At 39.9% G+C, this 15,531-nt stretch overlaps 1 protein-coding gene across 1 annotated transcript in view; it reads right to left on the bottom strand.

Moving 5' to 3' along the window:
• Positions 1-795: 795 nt before the first annotated feature.
• TSNARE1 (t-SNARE domain containing 1) overlaps positions 796-15,531 on the bottom strand; it is a 469,611-nt gene continuing 454,875 nt past the window's right edge. The window contains exon 13 of the mRNA XM_054167237.1: positions 796-1,417. The gene's annotated coding sequence lies outside the window, so the exon portion shown is untranslated. The remainder of the gene's footprint in view (positions 1,418-15,531) is intronic.

The raw sequence follows: 15,531 nt of genomic DNA, 5'->3' as shown, positions 1-15,531 counted from the left end.
TGCCAGCACTAAGCTCAGTTGGAATAAGAGTATTGTTCTATTAATTAGCTTTCCTTAATAGGAACTAATGAATATTTAATATTGCACATAATCACCCAGTTAGGTAGATTTTGTAGGATAGATCCAGAGAAAAAACACCAGAAACTATGACTTTTGTCTCCTCACCAAACACAACTGCATTGATTTAAGAAGTTTTACAGTTTTGACCCTTTGAATGAGCTGAAGAACGTGCAAGATTTCTCTGAGCGTTTTCTGTGCTCAACCCTTACTGACGAAAGCTTTTTGGAAAGGACGCATGTAATGGAAATCAGTGCAGGTAAGAATGTAGTTAAGCATTTGTTATTCTTTGCTAAGCCTTCAGAGTAACTAAAAATCCATACCACAGAGAGATAGCTGATTATTTTTTATTTAATTTTTTTTTTCTGTTGAGAAACATTTTTGTAAAAGAGGCAACTTCTTAAAAGAAGGGAAAAAAAATCAGCTTGTGAAGTTCTCTTCAATAATTCCTATGACATTTTAATTAAAAGCATTTTTTTAAATGCTTTATCTACTGGAGGAAAACTGCATTTATAGTACATGACACATTTAAAGAAGAATTGAAATGGCATTTCCAATCGTGTTTTCGGCAGAAAATATTGTGGGTGAAAATGGAACAAAATCCTAAGTGCTGGTTACAGTGAAATCTATGAAGTGAAACCTAATGGAAAATGTGACATTTTTCATGAGATGCCTTGCCTGATTTTTTTTTTTTGTAACAGACTAAAGGTCTTTTTCTTTTCTTTTCTAATGTCTGTTTATTTGTCCTGCTCCTTTACTAGCGTTCCTCATAAATACGTGTGGTGTTCCAAGCATACAATGGGATCAAATAAGCATCTAATTGATGTGTTTGCAAATGGCACATATAATTGTAAAGTTGCTATAGCTCAGATCCAGCAGAGCAAATTCCAAAGCAGCAGAGCACAGTATGAGAACCTGAGCTAGATTATTTCTAAAACGTACAAAAACAACAACAAAAAAGAATCAAATGAAGCATTTTGAGTTTCATGTTTTCAGTGAGCAGATCAGGAGCATGCTAAACCCACAAATAATAAAGATGAATTAACAGCTACATATCTTACAGCACATTTTATACCAAATCTGGAGGCAAAGAAACAGTGTTCTCCAGATACACAGGGGACGTAATCAAAATCTGTAACATAAAATAAAATACGTCGGCAATGAAAGATTAAAAACAAAGGACAAATTATTCACAATTGTAGCAACACACAGTAAAAAACTTAGCTTTTCTTTCATACAGTTAGTGTTTGTTGACTATAGCAATTTTAATGCAATGTGACCAGCAAAGCAGACAATGATGTAGAGCCTGAATGTGAGATGTCTGGAGAATCCATTCCACTTCACGGGGTGATCACAGGGTCTGCAAAAGCAAGAATAACTGGTAAGTATTCACACAAGTCCTTAAATTTGCTGATGGAAATTTGTTATTTGTTGAAGGGTGACTACTCAAAACCCACAGTCAACAATGAAGCAGATATTATCTCAGAAAAGTGTATTTGCATGGAATCCAGTCTAAGGTAACTGTGGAAGGAGAAGTAGTGGAAGCCTGAGAGTATAGGGGAAAACCAAATTTATACAGAAAATACAGCATAAAGCCTTCTGCAGCAAGCAAAAGAGCAGATTTTGTGTTCTCTTCCATGCCAGCATTCCCACACCCAGACAACCATAGAATCACCAAATTGTTTTGGTTGGAAAAAACCTCTAAGATCATTGAGTCCAGCTGTCAACACAACACCACCGTGGCCATTAAACCATCTCCCAGAGTACCATGGCTCCAAGTGCTCTGAACACCTACAGGCACAGCAACTCCACTACCTCCCTGGGCAGCCTGTCACAATGCCTAACCACTCCTTCAGTAAAGAAATTCCTCTTAATATCCCCTCTAATCCTCATCTGGTACAACTTGAGGCCATTTCCTCATCCTGTCACATGATACAGGTGTCGTATCTAGTTTGAAAAATACACTGTCCTGAAACACAGACTAGAGGTAGAAGCCAGAGTATGACATTGATGCACTTTGCAGGAGAGAATATACCTAAGAAATACTTTTTCGTACACTTTCTCACTATACCATGTGTGGATCTCTACTCCATAAAATAATTACTCAATGTTAATGACAATAAAGAGGCTTTTTTGTTTGTTTGTTTTATAGAAGTGCAAGTTTCTTTCCAATTCCTGTAAGAACTGGAAAGAGAAGAGCTATTGTTTAGACAATGTTTTTGTGCATTGCGCTGCATATACAAAGCATAGAAGAGTTCCTGCATTGCATTCACACAAACATCACAAACTGCTAATAGAAACACTCTAATGAGAAAGGGTTATCCTTCTGAAGATGACATTCCTCTCAGCTAATTTAAGGTGTAACTATCTTCATCACTCCCAGGCTCCCAGACGCCAAGCTCCTATTACAATAATTACAGGTCTAATCAATACAACCAATGGGATTTTTGGGTGGGGGTCATTTGAATAAAGTTACCTACTTCAGAATGCCCTTATTTTCACTAACTGTTATTGACAAGTATTAATGACAAAGGGATCTTCAGGATGACTGTCTCAGGTGCTGAAATGTGCGCTGTGGACACCTAAATTCAGCTGCACAAATTTATTAGTAGAAGCCCTTCTAATATTGCTTAACATGATTTGCAAGAGTAACTCAGAATAGTGGAAAGGCTCTGGAATAGGGATGGACATCACTCATTATGTAACATTCACTTTGGAACCATTCTCACTTTCTGGTTCACTTAATATTTCATTATCATTTTTCAGAGGAAAGGCTGTAAGTGGAGTGAAAAGAAAACTACTTGAAAATGAAGGAACATCTTGTTAGGCTCCAATCAACAATATATTCACTGCCTGTGCAAGTCACAGAATCACAGAATGGAGGAGGTGGGAAGAGGTCTCCAGAGATCATCTCATCCAATTACCAGCTCAGATCAGGGTCAGCTGAAGCAAAATGGTCAGAGCTCTTTCAGCCTTTCCTCATATTTTAAATACTCACATTCCTTAATGAATCTCATGGCACTTTGCTGCACTCACTTCAGTATATCCGTGTCTCTCTTTTGTCCTGGGGAGCCCAGCACTGGACACAGCACCTCAGATGTTTCTCACCAGTGCTGAGGGGAAGGATCACTCCACTCAATCTGTTTTCAGTGCTTTGCCTAAGCTCAGTATGACAGCGTCACCCAATTGCAAACTGTTTGCATGATGTCAATTGTATGAGGTCCTGCACTTGGGTCACAACAACCCCAAGCAATGCTATGGGCTTTGGGAAGAGTGGCTAGAAAGCTAACCAGTGGAACAGGGCCTGGAGGTGCTAGAAAAATTCCTCTCTTGAAAGAGTGGTCACATTGGAATAGGCTGCCCAGTGAAGTGGTGGAGTCAGTGTCCCTGGAGGCTTTCAAAAAATGGGCCATGGTTTAGTGATTGTGATAGTGCTGGGTTCATGGTTGGACTTGATGACCTTGGAGGTCTTTTCCAACAAAACCAATTCTATGATTCTCTATGCCCTCAGCACAGTTTCATTGAAGCCAAGCAATCAACTGTGTGATGGAAATGCAATTATTCAGTAAATGAGAAATGCAAGTCAATCTCTAACAGATGCCCGCCTTAAATAAGTTGGCCGTGCTCCTTCATGATCAACATGTGGTGTGTGTATGCACATGTGTGTTTGAGTGAGTGAGAGAGCTTAACTGTAGGCACACACATGCCTGTACACAGGAGAGAAAGAATGTGGTCCAATCAGATCCTGCAGGCCTTTGATAGGCTTTCTCTCCAAGGACTGGGATGAAGGGCACCATATGCTTGACATGAAAGCAAACTCTACTACAGCACAGGCCATTACTCTTGGCAGGGTTTGCAGCTACTGGGGATTATGAATCTTGATTTGCAGGCAGGAAAAATATTCAACATTGCAAAAGTCATTTAAATTAGAAAGAGATAATCTACAGACTTGTCTCTTGAGTGTAAGAAGAGAGACTCTCCAGGCACAATCTAACTAAAAGATATATTGGGCCAACAAATCGACAGACTTAATGTATGTTTCTGGTTTAGTTGAAGATAAAAATGAGTTATTCTGACTTGCTGAAAAAGAGTTTGAGTTCTGTCATACTCTTGGATTTTTACGAAAGAGGTTTTCTTACTGTTTTCTATAGTAATAGTTATGCTGAGTTTAGCAGTTCCTGCCATGAACTATACAGTCTTATATTGGTTACTATACAAATAGAGAACAAAATTACAAATTTGAGATGAAAGAATAATTAAAAAGCTATATTGGGGTAGATCTTTGGGGTTTTGTAATATCTGTGGAACTTTACCAGTAAACAGGCATATTTATCTTGATTTTTTTTTCATGCATAAAGAGAGAGATCTGGAAAGGAAAAGGCAAATGAAAAAAGATTCTGCTGTTATCAGCTGCTAAAATTACTCTCCTGTGCAGGCTAACATACATTTTCACTGTGACCTGCAAAAAAAGACTGCAAAGAGTTCCTCCAGGCACATGGTAGCTCTAAGACACAATAAGAACCCGATATAAGCATCTGTCCTACAGCCCTCCTTGGCTTCACAGAAACCTCTCTCACCTGTTTCTGACTCTGCTCATTCATTTAGTCCAGGGTGTTCTGCCTGAGAACTAAAGAGCTAGTCTCACGGGAAGATAAATTCTTCAGAGTAATACTAATTTGATCCTACCTGCTGTTGTTTTGAATCAAGCACAATCTGTCTTTCTTCCAAGTAAATGTGATGACACACATCACACAAAGTCCTGATGATACAGCATTGGACTTTTTAAAATGTATACAGATTTAAGGCTTTTCCATAGACATTAAGCTCATTCAAGTAAGAAGGCTCATTCAGGTAAACTGCAGTCCATTATTAACAGCAGTCAACCATTATGTATATGCAGAGAGATTTTTGGCCAGTGGAATGATTCCTTCATAGTACGACACAACTTTCATTGTAAGCTGAATAAGATGATCAAAGAGAGCCTCTGAAATTATCAAGAGGAAGTTTGCATCATAAAAAGAGGGTAGGTGACCACTAAAGACAGTGCAAACCATCTCACTCATCCAGCTTTGCATCAAGTCCATATGAAAGTTGTTACAGTTGCCCTGCAAAGTCACAGTCTATAAACCCAAACTGTTGAAGTAAGTTTGATGGATTGTCCAAAGGATGAGGAATATGTGACAGAATAAACAGGCAAATTTTGGTACTGAATACAGAAAGCATGGACATGGAAACAGCTCTTCAAACTACTTAAAGCCACCTTCTCAATATGCCAAACCCCCTCAGGGAGTGACCATATGCCAGAGCTGGACCCTCAGCACAGGTATCCTGAGCTGCAGACCACAAAAAAGAAATATTAGGTCCTCGTATTGATTTTGACATTTTTGTTTAATTCAGGGGGGGTTGGATTTGTTTTCTTGTTTAGTTTTTCAATCATTGTTCCAGCTCATGTTCTAAACCTATGCCCAAGCTGCAAATGTTTTTTGATTGTTTTGGATTGAACCCTTCACCTACACAATTCCACAATGATTAAGTCAATTTCCTGTCAAAGCATATTGTATTTATCTGCTTTCCTCTCAACCTGTTGTATATGTAGTTGGAAGCTACTTATATGACAGAGCTGAAATGCTGCAACACCATCTTGTTTGTGATAGAGAACCTAAGCTTACCTGCAAGGCTGCGAGTGGAGATAGCACCTTGTAACATGAGGATCTGTTTTCTGTTTCTGAAAACCCGGAAGAGAATGTTGAAGGGAAAGTTGGAAACTCCTGGTTACATTTTTCTATCTCTAGTGACTTGTGGTTGCTAATATTCTTTTTTAAAAAATGACCTACTAGAGAACTCAGCATGGTGTTTCTCAGAGGTACAGAAATCTCTCAGATTTTCCAGGCAAGTGCGGTGGACTGACCCTGGCTGGACACCACAGTATCACAGTATCACCAAGGTTGGAAGAGACCTCGAGGATCATCGAGTCCAACTTGGTGCCATGTCCAATCTCCTCTTGAACACCTCTAGTGACAGTGCTGCCACCACCTCCCTGGGCAGCCCATTCCAATGGGACAAATGACTCTCTCCGTGAAGAACTTTCTCCTCACCTCGAGTCTAAACCCCCCCTGGCGCAGCTTGAGACTATGCCCAGCACCAGGTGCCCACCAAGCCCATCTAGCACTCCCCTTCAAAAATCTGTGGTGTTTTCTGCCTCTTTGAAGATGAAACTAATCAGACACCAATTTGAGAATTACATCACTGACCCTGTGGACCTTTCAGACCTAAGTCTTAATCTGGGGTTTTGTTCAAAGTAACTGTATGATGATAAGACTTTTGTCTTCAGTAAAGACTCTTCATCAAAGTTATTCCTTTTTTTGAACAGTTCTTCCCACTGCTTTTCTAGGGAATTAAATTATATTTGCTTTTCATTATGGAAATTAGACATTTCTGTACTGCACAACAGCCCACAGCAGAAAAGCTGCTGTTCTTGCTCAGTCACACTGGCCATTTCTGCCTATACTGGAACTTTAACAACAGCTTCTTAAAATAGGACAGACCTAATAACCCAAGAGTCCTCTGTCAGAAAAAAAATGAGATTGCAGAGTGATGATATACCCTGTGCAATATTGCTTCATATTCACTTAGTCACTTATTTCTCCTGTGCATTCTTTTAACTGCATCAATGAGGCCCAGCAACCACCTTTGATTCCACATCACTGAAATAATTTCTTTTTTTCAGTTTAGAAGTATGCCCCTGTTGAAATTCTGCTCCTTTTGAAGTGTTGAGGCCTTCTGGATTCTAATTTGGCAGCTGTAGATCACTGGTAATATAGAATTTTTAGAGGCATATGTTAATGCAAGTACCACAAGAATGTAGACAAAGTTGGTGAGGGGTTTGGAACACAAGCCCTATGAGGACAAACTGAGGGAGATGGGCTTGCTTGCCCTGGAGAAGAGGAGTCTCAGGGGAGACCTTATTACTCTCTACAACTACCTCAAGGGAGGTTGTAGATAGGTGGAGGCTGGTCTCTTCTCCCAGGCAACCAGCACCAGAACAAGAGGACACAGTCTCAAGCTGTGCCAGGGGAGGTTTAGGCTGGAGGTTAGGAAGAAATTCTACATAGAGAGAGTGATTACCCATTGGAATGGGCTGCCCAGGGATGTGGTGGAGTCACCATCACTGGAGGTGTTTAGGAGAAGACTTGATAGGGTGCTTGGTTGCATGGTTTAGTTGATTAGGTGGGTTGGATGATAGGTTGGACACAGTGATCTTGAAGGTCTCTTCCAACCTGGTTTGTTCTATTCTATTCTAGATGTATCTTATGGATAGTATAGATTGATCCTAAAGCAAAACAAAAATCAAGAAATGAGAGCAACAACAGAAAACAAACAAAACCACAAAACCCCCAAATAAACATAACACCCAAACCAACCAACCAACCAACCCAAACAAATACAATGAGCCCAACACACAAAACCACCCCAAACCGAACAACTCAAAACTCAAAATCCCAACAAGAAATCCCATGTCCATACTACAGATAGCCCTTGATGGTCCAAGAAATATGTTGTCTCTTTAAGACAGCTCCTTGAGATACACTACCCTAAAAGATATATAATTTTCCATCTTCATGCTTGAAGATTGGCATGGGCCTAGGAGGAAATTAACCCCAAGCACTTCTACATCTAAGCTGTGAAGATTTGTTTTGTCAATGCATTTCCTATCAGTGTCACAGCACATGGCAAAGTTTTTAAGAAACAGGCAACAGATAAGGTCATGTAGACCTACAGAAAAGGTCTCTAGCAGAGCCAGAATCTTATTTTCACCTAGGAGCCAAAAATGCAGAGTATGACATGAAATGCAATAGGTAATATCACATTTCAGAACTGAATATTGCTAGCTGAAATTTGGGGATCATGAGAAAATCCATTTCACAAAGATGGAATGTCCAAGGCCTTTGAGATGATACAATATGAATGAGAATAGGAAAAGAAGCAGTAGTTTTGCCCAATCTCTTAAAATCAAATGCTGCTGTAGAAGTAGGCACACTATGTGTATAAGGATAACAACATCGCACGCTCACCGCTGATTAAATGGCAAGTGAACAGCAAATCTCAGCAGCATTGTCTTATCACATTAAAACAAGGGGAAAAGCTGAGCTGACTTCGCTGAATGAGCTGACTAAATTTTTTCCCTTTTGGCACACTGTGCACAGCAGAGCTGCATATGATTGAAAAGTCATTACATAGTTCTTTAACATGAAAATGTTTAATCTAAGACACAGCTCCTTTTCAGCCTCCAGTAACTTCTTATTATTGGAGTCATACCGTTGACATAAGGTATTAATGCATTTTCTGAGGTTGTGTGAGGTGCAAAACTTGGGTTCTGACAAGTTCTTCCAGTTAAGTTCTGCCAGGAATTCCCAGGAGCTTCCTGAAGCAAAAACTTACAAACTAATGAAGGTTCCATGACATTTTGCTATCTTCTCTCTAGCTATTTGTTTTGGTCCAGAGATCTGTGGCCCAAAACAACTGTTTTTCTGTACCTCTTGCTTTTAACCATTAATGCTGATCACACTGCAGATGCTTCACTATCTTATAAATAGGTTCACATCTGTGTTACTCTAGCCCAGAATCCACTAAGACACCCATACAGTGCTATGGCAATGCACTGGTGAAAAGGCAAAAATGAAGATACATCCAAAGCTGACATATGGAAATATGTAAACAAGGTATTCCATCTTCTGAATGAGGTGAACTTAAGGAACATCTTCATTCTCACACTAAAGAACATCAGGAGAGAGAAGGAAGCAAAAATCACTTAAAAATAAGGCCTTGTTTCTTTGCAAGATATTAACTCACAGGAGATGCTTCCTCCAAAAACTGCCTACTCATTTTCTCTTCATATGTTCTTTCTTGTAGAAGAACTGTCCTCCTACATCTCAAAAAACCCCCCATCCTTGTCATTTGGGATTTCCTTCATAACATTCTGACAGCTAAATAAACTTATCTGGAACCATCTCCAGAAGAATAATGAAATGAGGAAGGGTGAGGCTCAGGGTGCAATAGGGTTATGACTTCATTTTGGTGCCTTGAAAAAAAAAGGTTAAAATTGCCAGAAATACATGATCCAAATCTAGGTGACATTAAACAGATAGCACTGAATGACCAAGGAGATAGCATTTGCCTTTCTCCATCTGTGAGCTCACTTTATGCTTTAAGCTGCATTAACTTTGCTTAGCTACAAGCCACAGCCTTTTTCTTGCATCAGACACTGTGAGAGAAATCCTCTTTCTCATGAGGGGGAGGAAAAGGAGAGCATAGATGCTAGAGATGAGATGATGAGATGCTAGATTTGCTGATGTCTCAGGACAGCATGTTTCTTCCTGTTGCCACTTGGAACAAAAAGGTGAAGGATTTTGTTCATCCTTTTGCAAGTGGTATAGCTGTCACGTACAAGCTGCTAGCAGAGAACAGCAGGGACAGTGCTCCCACTGCACCTCTTTAATCAGACTTCTACTGCAGTGGGTGTATTTTGAAGAAGTTATGTTAAAATATAGGGGTACCATCACCCACGTGGCCTATTTTCCTTACCTTCAGAGTGCTCCTGGGCAAACTGAACATTCATCTATTTTTTTTTTTTAACATGCTTTAACCTCAGTGTTCTCATCTGCAAGTTAACATTTGAGGCAGACCATGCACATCTCCCTCAAACTTCATGAACAAGTGATGAGAGTCTCACTTGCCTTCAAACAGGCCACATCTTTTTTGGTCTGTGCAGTCACTGCCTATCTGTCCCTAGACTCACTAGGCAACTCCTGTTGTGTGAAGGGAGGAAGGACAGAGATAAACCAACTTTATGAATATGCTGAAGTATTCTGGGAAGCACTCAGCATAACAACAAAATGAGACACACAACAAACTGGCTGGATAAGAAGAAATCTGTGTTGGAGCTAATAGACATTAGACAGCAGACCACCAGTTTGCACCTATGTGATAAGTCTTATGCTCCTCTGGGAACACGCAGAATTACCAGCATTTGACTTTCAGCTTGGATTAACTATCAGTAAGAAAAATGCTGACTCAGATTAAAATATGTCTAGTTGCAGAAAAAAGACAATTTCAAGGAGATGGGTGCTTAAGCACTCGAGTGTGTAGCCAAGGCTGCCCACTGTGTGAATCACTCGCTACCCATTCAGCAGGTCATTACAATTTCAGCATATCTGAGAATCTTCCAGGAACAATAGCTGGTAGTGTTCAGCCAATGATTAGACTTGATGATCTTAAAGGTTCTGTGATTCTAATAACATAGTTTGTGCAGAGCTAGAGAAAATGGGAATTGAAAAGTTCACTTATTAGGAAAGGAAGATACAACAGGAGACAGTGTACACTGCACAGCAGTCTTGTCTTCTACACTGATGGAACCTTCAGTGCAGCACCCAGTGCATTTAAATGCAATACATTTCTGCCTCAGGTTTTTATTTCTTTTTATTTTTTTTTCTCTTATAAAGACTACTCAATTAGAAAGGGATCAGAATTGATTGCAGTCAATGAGGACAAAGATGGAATGGATAAAACTCCTAGCACTAGAATTAGAACTGCAACTTCCAATGTTTTCATTAAGACCAGCACTGGAAATAGATTGCTGCAGAGGGAACTAATTAAAAAAGAACTAATAAATTCCATAGATGTAAATATAAAGCAATTTTTTAATCCATCTGAACACCAGCTGCTATTAACTCCGGGTGATGCTGGGTTTATATACATATGTTGGTGTTATTCATACAGATGGTGCCAGAGCTTAAGCACTGAATGGAAGTATGCTTCGTGTGGTTGCTCCACTTAGACTCTAGCAATAAATACTAGATTAATGAAAACAATAATCCCATCAGAAAGGAGTTATCTTAGTAGACACCCAGAAGACCAAAGCAGTTGGTCCTTGCATCAGAGCAAAGGCTTGTGGCAGGAAAACACAGATATATTAGAGAATTCATGGAATTATTTTGGTTGGAAAAAAATCTCGTCCTGTCAAATTGTCAATCCAGCATTGCCAGGTCACCACTAAAACATGTCCCTCAGTACCACATCTATACATCTTTGAAAGACTTCCAGGGATGGAGATTTCACCACTGCCCTGAGCAGCCTCTTCTAAGGCTTGACAACACGTTCAGTGAAGAAATAGTTCCTAAAACTCTGCTAAAGCAATGTGAGGCAGTTTCCTCTTGTCCCATTGCTTCTTCCTTGGGAGAACAGACCTGCCCCCACTTTGTTGTGACATTCTTTCAGGGAACTGTAGAGAGCAAGGGGATCTCCCCTGAGCATGCTTTTTTCCAGGCTAAACAACCTCAGTTCCATCATCTCCTCATTTTGTTCTAGCAAAAGTAGTTGTCCCTATGTCCTCAAAATCACCTTGGTCAGATTTAGCAAGTTGCCACATCTATTTGACTCCTCTCTGTTTATTATCACTATCATGAACAGCATCACTAAAGGGATTAAGCAGACTTTCAGAAGTGTGTTCATTTTCTTTTGATGAGAAACAGAAGTTTGTTGGAGAGGGAAGATAATCATGAATAGTCACTGAAGAGCCAGCTATACATTCTGTATTCTGCATTGTGCCTTTGGTTGCATTTGTGTGAACAGAAATTATCAAGATTTTACTTACTCTTTAGTGTGCAGTGTTCTAAGGGATTAACAGACAAAAGAGGAGAGATGAAGTATTTAAGGGCTCCAGGAGACACAGAGAGAACTTTTGGGTATCAAAGAAGCCTTTATATAGCTAAAATCTGTTAAATAAAAGGCAGAGGAAGAAAAAAAAAGGGATATCCATTTAGGTACTTTTAATAGATCTGGTAGACCACAGTGACTGAGGTCTTTACATGCTTAACATAAAAATGAAATACTAGTCTAGACAAAATACAAGAGAGTAAACTGTAGGGAATTACATAAAATTCATGGAATAGAAAGAGACTTTTCAGTTATCTTTATGTCTCTAGAGATGTTTGTAAAGCAGAATAATTGTGGTAGCTACTGCGGAGTCTTCTCCATCTGGTACAATTGAGATCTCCCAGACAATAACAATTAGCAGTGAATTTTGGCACTGTCCACTGCCTTTTTTGGAATAATGTTACCAGATGTCATATTTAGTATGAATGAGCAGAAGCCTACAAAACCTTACACAGAGCAAGCAGAAGAATCACAGAATCATGGAATCGTTTTGGTTGGAAAAGACTCTTTCTCATTCTCTAACTCTACCAAGTCTCGTGCATGTTCCTCAGCACTACACCTCTCTGTCTTTTAAACACCTGCAAGGATGGGGATTCAATCACCTCCCTGGGGAGCCTGTTCCAGCATTTGAGAACCCTTTCATTGAAGAAGTTTCTTCTTCTAAACCTCACCCGGTGCAGCTTGAGGCCATTTCCTCTCATCCTATCACTTATTACTAGGAAGAAGAGGCCAACACCCACAGTTCTTTTTCTTCAGATACTGAACTCCACCTTTGACAACATTGACAAACAAAACAAGCAAAGAAATACTAAATCCTTACTACTTAGAGTCAGTTCACTGCTTTGTTCATGACCTGCAGTTGAGAGGATCAGAATACCCTCAAATTATGTTTTGCCAAGTTTCTCTTTAGAAGTCTTCAGCCTTCACTGCACTAGATTCCTACTTGTTTGGAGGTGGTAGATTCCTGAAGCTTTACACCCCAGTCCATTACTTCAAGTGACATCTAAAAGCACGTAATTCCCCTCGCTCTCCCCCCTCTCAATAATGCAATACTGCAGCAGCATCCTGAAATAAACAGCTCCTTCCTCTTATGTAACAGATGGTGCTATGCAACCCAGAGCACAACCCTATCTGTAGCAGCACTAATGAGGTAGGAAAGCTAGGCAGATCAAGGTGGAGGGAGCATACACATTCAGGAGACCACTTCGCCTTCGTTATTCCCAGCGGTGAAGATGAGGAGATGTGAGTCATTATGAAAAAGATGGGAACACTCATTGACATATGCCAGGCTGTATTTTACATCAGCTTCATCTTCTCTTTTTCTTTGGTGAGAAATAGTAAATATTTAAGGGGAAACCACGATGCTACTTAAAAAGCACTTACCTAATTAAGCCTCAATGCAGAGATGCACTCTGTGATGCTCACCACCTAAGGCTATACCTCAACCATATGGCACTTTAATAGATACTAGTGCAGGGAGCCCTTTTTATATTTTAACAGATGGGTGCATGCTAGATACTGGGGTTGGAGCACAGAGGAGAATGAAAAAAACAATTGTAAAGAAAGAGAATCAAGAAAGAAAGACAAAGGTCAAAGGATGAATTCTTACTGAACCCTTCCATTTCTGATCAAAACAGATGGAGGTCTTGTTCCTTTCCTGGAAAGAACTTCTGTTGTGTCCAAACCCTTGGCCTCAGACTCACTGATCACAAACCTTTTTCATAGCAGAGTTCCTCTATGAAGGGCTGGATTTACAGCAGAAATACCACTGCTCATTTCAGAGCTTGCTGGGCCAACCAATAGTTTCATGACTTTAGGAGTTAGACTCAAGTTTTTGTAGTGTTTCTTCTGCTGTATATTTAATTCTACAGAATTTAAACTCCAACAAATAATACACAGAAATGTCTACATGTTTCTGTTTGTTTTTTTTTTTTTTTTCCAAATTAGTTTTCCCAGACTCCCTGTAGATCTATGTCAGACTTGAATGCCTGCATGGGGAAATTAGAGCTACTCATTGCTGTCACTTTCAAGTTTCTTAATGGGCCCAGGAAGTCATGCTGGACATGTTATCAAATTAAATCCTTAGACAACTATCAATTCTTATATTAAAATAGTTTTTTACTTAAAACATTGAAGACTTTTGACTGGAGCTACCAGCCTAATTGGTTTTGATCTATTTTATTTCATTGTGTCAGTGACTAATCTAGAGTTTCTCACCCAAACATTCATGATTTTCTGTCAGATTTATTTAACAACTTCTTAAAAGAGTATCATTGGTATGTAAAAGTACATCTGACTACTATTTTCTGTCGTCCTTCAGCTCAAACTAAATCTATTACCTGGCCTGAGATCAAGCTTTACTAATAGCTAGAGAAATTTTCCAGAAGAAAGAAAATACTGAAACATGACATGCTATTCAGGGCTCTCAAAATTTTCCAAGTCATTGATGAAATAAAATCAAAGATTAGGCTGTAAATGTGCCCAGTGACACAAGGTGCACTCTTTATTCAGTTCTACATGGAATGTAATAGCGGAGAGGTATGTCCCTGAATGGCCAGCGCTGTTTTAATTATCTTATACTCAATAACTGAGAAATTGTTGTGCATCACCCTAAGACAGGGGTAGGATATCCCTAAGTCCAGTGTGGAGCTGATGCAGCCAGAAATCCAGTTTCACCAGTACATTTGATTTTTTTGTCTCAGAAAAGCATTTTCCTTCTGGCAAGATTCTTCTTGTGGATCTTTTCTAGCTTGTCCAATATTATGCAGACTGAAAGGAAGAATCATTGCAGAAAGCAGCTTTCACAGACCCTCTGTTAGAAATGGGAAAGCATGTATTGTTGGAGGAAGCATTCTACCATCTTTGTGAAGGTGATTCTAAACCTGCTGTAGATACAGAGGGTCTAGTTCTCACACTGGAAACATTTTATGCTTAATGTAATTCAGTTTATGGCCCCTGTGCACTGCAAGAGTGGTGTAAAATGGCATTAAAGTTAATGAGAATAAGGCCTAGGGATTCAAAGATTGGCTTTCTGCTCTGATTGATATTACTTCCGTTGTTTTATAGGAATGTTTAAAAGTCAGGACAGAGACATTAAAAATAAATACATAATCATAGATTGGTTTGGATTGGAAGGGACCAGAGATCATCTGGTTCCAATCCCACTGCCACGGGCAGGGACACCTTGCACCACGCCAGGCTGATTGAAGCCCCATCCAACCTGGCCTTAGATACTTTCAGGGAGGTGGCATTCACAACTTCACTGGGAAACCTGTTCCAGTGTCTCACTGCTCTCACAGTTAAGAACTTCTTCCTAATATCTAGTCTAAACCTACCCTCTTTGAATTTGAATTTGAAACTCTTATCCCTTGTCCTACCAGTATACTCCTTGACAAAGCAATCAGTCTCTATCTTTCCTGTAGGTTCCCTTTAAATACTGAAAGGTGATATAGGGCTTCCCTGGAGCCTTCTCATCTCTGGGCTAAACAACCCCGATTCTCTCAGCCTGTCATCAATCGAGGAGGTGCTTCATCCCCCTGATCATCTTTGGGGCCCTCCTCTGGACACACTCAAAACAGGTTCATGCCTTTCTTATGCTAATGGCCCAGAGCTGGACACAAGTCTCACCAGAGAAGAGCAGATGTGGAGAATCACCTCCCCTGACCTGCTGTTCATGCATCACGTTCTGGGCTGCAAGCACATATTGCCAGTTCATGTTCCACTTTTCACCCATCAGTAACCCCAAGTCTTTCTCCAGAGGAC

Source organism: Dryobates pubescens, chromosome 14, assembly GCF_014839835.1.
Source record: "Dryobates pubescens isolate bDryPub1 chromosome 14, bDryPub1.pri, whole genome shotgun sequence".
Taxonomy (NCBI): domain Eukaryota; kingdom Metazoa; phylum Chordata; class Aves; order Piciformes; family Picidae; genus Dryobates; species Dryobates pubescens.
Note: the sequence above shows the minus strand (reverse complement) of the source record. Positions and strands in the feature narration are given on the sequence as shown.